The following is a 7,117-nucleotide window of genomic DNA, read 5'->3' as shown; positions in this document are numbered from 1 at the left end:
AGACTGTCTGCCCTGAGTCGTCCACGGGATGCATGTCTAAGAAAAAAAAACACCTGTGTTTGAACAACCCCTGCCCCCTCCTACCAAACTGAAAAATAAACTGCAGATACTGTGTATTTTCAGAAAAGCATCTCTGAGCTGTTTTGTGATTGACGGGGCTAAATAAGTTTGTATCTCCAGGTTTGTGCAAATGGGGAAAAGACTTGGAGTCAAAGAAGCAGGCAAATAATTGCTTATGGGTTTCACCACAGACAGCATCCTCTGGAATGTGTTTTCCACAACACACACAGGGTGTGATCGTACACACAAAAGGAGTGGGGTGCACCCCAGCACACAGGAAGGGCAATGGCAGCACCTCTCACAAGTTACGTGTTACGCCTTTCGGTAGCACCCGCTACGCTCTTCTCCATAATTTTTCCAGGTATTGAGGTTAGACTAACAGGTCTGTAGTTTCCTGGGTCTTCCCTCACCCCCTTGTAGATGGGAATAACGTTGTCTTCCTTCCAGCCAGTGAATAAAAAACCTGATTTTTGTGCTCAAGCAAGCACAGGCTGCACCAGGAGTAGCCTTACAGCACAGCCCTGCACCGCTGGCGTCCCGGGGGGCCTGGACAATCAATTCGATGTGGAAGGGGGACTAATTGACTGGCTTCCTCATTAAGATATTGCATGCTGGCTGATCTGTCTGAGTGCAAATTTCCATTTGCACGTAGGAAGTACCTCACGGGGACGTTGCTGTGCAGCAGCTGACGTGGCACGGCCTCTGCCACGCACGCCGCACATCGCTGCTCATGGCCTGTGCCTCGGTTATAACCCGTGCTATGAAGCGCGGGAAGGAAAGGGTGTGGGTAAGGAGGATGGCAAAGATTCATAGATTCATAGATTTCTAGGTTGGAAAAGACCTTAGAGATCATCCAGTCCAACCGTCCCTAATCCCCCATTAAACCATATCCCTAAGTAGATCATCCACCCTATTCTTAAACACATCCAGGGATGGGGTCTCAACCACCTCCCTGGGCAGCCTAGATGGTGCCATTAAGTCTGAGCTGGAAAAGATGGTTTGGTTCTTGTTATGGGAAAGGAGCTCCATCTATTTTTTGTATATAATGAAGTATTCTCCCCCCCTGCAATCTTGCAGACCCTGCACTCTCAGAGGCTGTTTTTAAGGACTCTGCAGGGCTAGTGCCGTTAACCTTCTCTGTGCAGGAGCCCAAAGTGACTAGTAAAGAACAAAAGCACTTTTTGCACCTATTAAGAAGAATCTACATCTTTTTCCTGTGCACAAAGTTCCTGATGTGGCTACTCTCTCCAAGACAAACAAATGTCTTGAAGAACTGACTTCCAAACAGCAACACAGCATACAGATGCCAACAGCTTTCCCTAAGATCTGTATGGCTGGTAACCAGAATCAGTTAAGCTTGGAGAAAGACAAGCCAAGTACTTAAAACACCTGGAAAACAGAGCATCTGGAAATGCCTGCTGATCTGTGCTACACATGAAAAATCCATGCAAGCCCAGTCCCGCTCTTGCCCGTTGGGTGTCATTGCTGGCCACAGCAAGGTGACCAAACCACCTGGGACAGAATTAACTACTTCTCTGCAAACCAGTCAGCCCCCAGTTGGCCATGTAGCTATGAACGGCACCCACTGGCCACAGTCCATCACCGATGTGTGCACCTGCCTGCTCCAGCCCTATGCCATTTCCTTCTTGATGTCTGAACCACGTGTGGAGCAGACAACAAATCAAATAAAACCTCACTAATGAGAGAAACGATTGACTCTTGGGAAAAGTGGTGTTGGCCAACACAGATGTTGGCCATGTTTTGAAATGGAAGCCTGTACAGAGAAAGGGCAGTGTTTAGTCCCCAGTGATGGAAAACTGCTTGCGATGTGTATTAGTACTCTTCTGCCACCATAAGCCTGGTGCCTTGCGTGCATCTACTGCAGGATTACACTGGTAAAGCAGATCCCATGGAGTAGTCCCTGAAGGAGATGCGTCCTAGAAGTCTACTCAGTCCATCATTAAATCACAGCAGGACAGTTTTTAGATGTTATGAAAGCAATGAAAACAAGTCAACAGAGGAAATCTTAGCTGATTTAGGGACACTCATGCAGGTCTTTTTTTTTTGCTAAATAGCAATGAAAGTCTCTTATCTGGCACTGTTCCTTTCTACTCTTGCTCTTGGAGTTCACAGCTCCTTAGTGTCAATAACCAGGGCCAGGAAGAGACATCTACCTACCTCTCAGACTCAACGGAGAAACCAACAGAGAATTCTTGTGTACAGGAGAGCTCGCTTTTATGGAGGCTACCACCAGATTAATAAGATTTAATAAAGCTGAGAGTCAAAAGGAGTACTAGAAATTTTGATCTGGGCTAAAAGGCTTCTGTCCCCTCGCAGATTGAGTGAGATCCATGCAAAAATACTTCAGAGACTGAAAGGGCTGTAGACCTCTGTCCCCAAGGCTTCCTTTCTTGCAATTTCACTAGACGAAACCAGTCAGTACATCAGAACTAAGAGCCAGCTGCAATTTTGCTGAAAATGAAGGAAGGCAAACACCAAAAAGCAGCATATTTTAAAAAAGAGCTAGCCTAATTTCAAGAGGAAAGGCTAAATTGAACTCTAAACAACCACTAATAAGTGAGGATATCAGAGTACCTTACTAGTGCAATTTCTGTCGGGGCAGAAATACTAGAAATATTAACCTTAGCCTGAAAGAACTTGCTGTAAAATCAAAGGACAAAACAGCACAAGCCGATTCTCCTCATCACTGTACAGCCACAACACTGAGGCGTTAGAAGATAAAGTGACAAAACAAGCATCTAAATATCGGGTGCTTTCTTTAGAAGAAAGCAGCTCAAAAATTTCCATTCAACTGTGGTTCCTTTCTTTCCTAACCCCCACACTTCAGTTTATCAGCCTTCAGTGATTCCACTTAAAGATAGTCTTCTGAGATAAGACACAACAGACCATGGGGCTGAGCAACACGGAACTAGATAAGACAGGAGCCTTCTCTTCTTCTTCACTTCAAAGCCAAAAGAAACACATCAGGTAAGACAAGTTCATTTGAATTAATTCATTTATCTGTGATGAAGGGGTGGGAACTGCTTAAACTGACACTGCCAACAAAGAAAGCACATAAGCAGGCCCAGAGGCAGAGGTAGGGATTGAATTTAAATCTCTTTCTACCTCAACATTTAGATCCAAGGATTATTATTTCCTTGAGTATTACATATGTCTTTGGTGTAATGGTTCCTCAGTGACTTTTTCTTCCGCATTATCCAGCTTATTTTCCCTTGGTTCTTTGACGTCTTGGACTGGATGAAGGAGTTGAAGAATCACAGAATCACAGAATGTCAGGGATTGGAAGGGACCTCAAAGGATCATCTAGTCCAATCCCCCTGCCGGAGCAGGACCACCTACATCAGATCACACCAGAACACGTTCAGGTGGGTTTGGAACATCCCCAGAGAAGAAGACTGCACAACCTCTCCGGGCAGCCTGTTCCAGTGTTCTGTTACCTTTACTGGGAAGAAGTTCTATCTCATGTTTAAGTGGAACCTCCTATGTTCCAGCTTATATCCATTTCCCCTTGTCCTATCTTTGGATGCCACTGAGAAGAGCCTGGCTCCATCCTCATGGCAGTCACCCTTTCCATATTTATAAACATTAATGAGGTCCCCCCTCAGTCTCCTCTTCTCCAAGCTAAAGAGACCCAGCTCCCTCAGCCTTTCCTCGGAAGGAAGATGCTCCTCTGCCTCCACCATCTTTGTGGCCCTGTGCTGGACTCTCTCCAGCAGTTCCTCGTCCTTCTTGCACTGAGGGGCCCAAGAACTTGAGTGGTGACAGCAAAAAGTAAGAACGGATTCAGACAGGCACGAACGCCCTCAAACTTGCTCTAAAGCTGTAGCAGAGACAGGGAGAATGTGTGCTGAGCCCCCAGGAAGCTTCCAGAGAGTCATGCTGCTTCATCGATGCCACGAGCACAGCCTACATCAAAACCAAGCAGCAAGGCAGTAGACAACTGGCATGCTTGTAACTGAACAGCGAGAGCAGGGCTACTCTGCAAGGGGCAGGCTAGCCCAAAGCTTACGTTGGCCACGGCTGTCAGCAACCTCACAAACTGGGGTACAGTCACAGCATCTGAGCAGAGCATAAAGGTTCCACTGACAGTCCGGTCACCATCAGGCCAAGGCTGTGTAACGAGTCGGGGCTGAAATCAATCCAGGACTGGGCACAGACACATCTACAGCGTTGTTTGGGCAGCACCTGGGGTGCCCCAGTCTGAACCCAGCTAAGGCTCCTGGGCTGACGAGCACTGGGGGCACAGATGGAAACCCCAGGTGAAGCTGGTCAGGGCACCTGAGGCCAGTTAGTGTATTTAAGGCCCCAGGAGCAGCTTCCCCTCTAGTCGTGGTGTGCCTGGTGCTTTGCAAAGGTCTGGTTTTTGGACAATCCTCCTCTTGGAGACCGATCTAGCTCTACTCCGCCGGCAGCTGCGTTCCGCCTGGATTTGGGTAAGTTGCCATACTGGTTCAGCAGCTAGCCCAGGCTCCGGATCTGTGAGCCGTACCGGATTTGGCCCCTTAAATGAGACCCAAGCGAGCGGGCTCCGGGCAGAGCGCTCGGAAAAGGGATGCGGAGCGCCCTCCCGCTCCGCACCGGGCGGCCGCCTCTCCGCTCCCCTCCCCTCCGCGGGGCTGGAGCCTTCCCCGGCAGCGCCCCCAGCTCCTCCCCGCTCGGTAGCGCCGGTCCGAGCCCCTCCTCCCGTTTCCGCTGGCAGGAGCTGGAGCCGTGTCCGCCACTGGAGCTCCCCCCCCGCTCGGCCCCATCCGGCCCGGCCCAGGGACGCGCGGGTGAGTCCCGACGGGAAGGTGCGGGCGCTTCCCGGCCGTGGGAAAAGGCCGGAGCGGGGCGGCGGGGGGCAGCCGGGGGCGGGGGTGCTGGTGCCGGTCGCAGGGGTCGGGGGCCGTCGGCCTGGGCGCTGGGGAGCGGCGGGGTCCCGGCGGGCGGGGTGGGGTGGGGTGGGGTGAGGGAGCGGGAATCTCGTCGAGGTTGGGAATATGTCGGGAAAACAGACCCTCCCACTGCCTGTGTAATTTTTGCGGAAACGGGGGAGTTAGTTCAGAGGGGCAATGCCGGTGCGCATCCCTCCCGGGAGCAGACGACTTCCCGGGGGATTGCTCCCGGCGGCCGCTTCCAGGCGGGGGGTTCCTTCCTTCTCCCCCTGCGGAGCCCGGGGGGAGCGCGGAGGAGCCCCGCGGGGGCTGCGGTCCGTGGGGCGGTGGGCTCCGCGCCCGCGGTGCGCCGGTGGGTCTCCTCCCCGGCAGCCGCCGGCAGAGGTGGTGCCGCCAGTTCCTGCCTTCCCCCTTCCGTCAAACTTGCTTCCAGCTTTGCCTTTTCCTGTTGAAGCTTTTGGAAAGTTTTCTCGCTGAGTCTCCGCCTGTCCCCCTGCTCCCAGTGGGAGCTCCGGTGCCTCTGGAAAAAGGCCTTCAGCGCTGGAGACTTCAGATGGTCAGAGAGGAGGACCTGTGGGATGGGGTTGCTGTGTTGGGGGGGGAAAAACTGGACTCCAAGGGTGAATAACGCTGCGTTTCTTTCCGTAGTCCCTTTCCCGACTTTTATTTTTTTGTTTCCTGTGCTTTTACTCTGCGTGGTTTTGTGGTTGGAAGCACAGGGCTAGGAATGGGGGCACCTGATTTTCCTGCCTGACTGCACCGAGCTTATTTTAAGGCTTTGGGGTAAGTCATGTGGGATTGACTGAGAAGAAGCTGGATGTTCTGTAGAACAGCCATGAGAGTCAAATCACGTGGCTTTGTGGTGTTAACTCCTAGTTGGTCTGAAACTTTACCTGTGGATGCTGAAATGGAACGTGTTACTGTAGTAAGGGTTTTAGAAAAAGGTGCCACAAGTAGTTGCAATGCTGTGAAGTTGGTAGGTGAAGTTCTTCATAGCCAGGGCATAGAGTGGCAAAGGATAATAGTCCCCGAAGAAATGCGTTCGTATGAGTTACGTCAGCATCTATATGGGCACTCAATGATTTAAAAAGTATCAAAAGATAAATTATCAATGTGATGTGCACGTGGTTGATAACGGCGAGGATCCTCGTAGTTCTGTGCCCTTGGCTTCCATTTTTTTCTGAGCTCCAAGAATGAAAGCTGATGGAGCTAATGTAGCTTCTGCCTCCAGATTTTTCCCTTTTGCCTTTTTAGACCTGCGCTGTTTAAATTGCAGATTCTGCAGGCAGGACCTTTTCTATAATGAGGCCCTATGGCAAGTATGGTTTTGGTCATCTACACTTGAAAACTAATTATCGTGAATAAAACTGTATGAGGAGACCTTGGGGTTGGAGTGTAAGTAGTGCAGCATCATTTTTGTTATTTGGATAAAGCTTTGAGGTAAGAATGACCCTGTGCATCTCTCTTCAAGAGAGGGTAGAGGGTTAACTGGGAGTGTTAGTGTTGTCTTAGTTATTGTGGTTATTTTAACAGCAAATAGCCATCAGAGATGCATATCCTGCAGTCTTTGCTTGCCTTGCTATTTTAAGTTATTTTCTTCTAAAGCATGCCAAACCTCAGCCTGTCCAGGAGGGTATTTCCAAAACAACTGTGTATTTTTAGTGTTTAACCCCTCCCTCCCCTAATACACAAACTGAAACCTTGCAATAAAAAGGTGAAATGTGGGGACAGCACAAAATGATACAGCAAAACCAGGCTGGAGGCTGCAGCACTGGCTGGAGGAGTTACTTTCCCGTTTGTGGCACGTGTGAAACTAAAAAGTTTACACTGGAGAATCCAAAACTTTCTCCCTGAGAGCTGGTATAGGGTTGATTTGGCCTTGATCAGAAGTAGCTGCTTGTTTTAGAACCAGTACATTGACATTGCTGATGCTCTTGGGTTTTACAATTGGAAACCCATCTCAGTTTTTCACTTTTGTCACATTGCAGGATCACACTCTGTGTGGGTGGGTGGTGCCCCATTAGTTTTCTACATTATAATAACATCACTGCCTTTTTTGATGCATAAAAAGAGAGGAGAAGACTTTAAAGAAGCTGAGCACAAGCCGTCAGTGTGCCCTGGAAGCTAAGGCAGCTGGCAATATGTGGGCATATATTAATAAG

Source organism: Tauraco erythrolophus, chromosome 4 (genome assembly GCF_009769465.1).
Source record: "Tauraco erythrolophus isolate bTauEry1 chromosome 4, bTauEry1.pri, whole genome shotgun sequence".
NCBI lineage: Eukaryota > Metazoa > Chordata > Aves > Musophagiformes > Musophagidae > Tauraco > Tauraco erythrolophus.
This window is presented reverse-complemented; position numbering follows the sequence as displayed.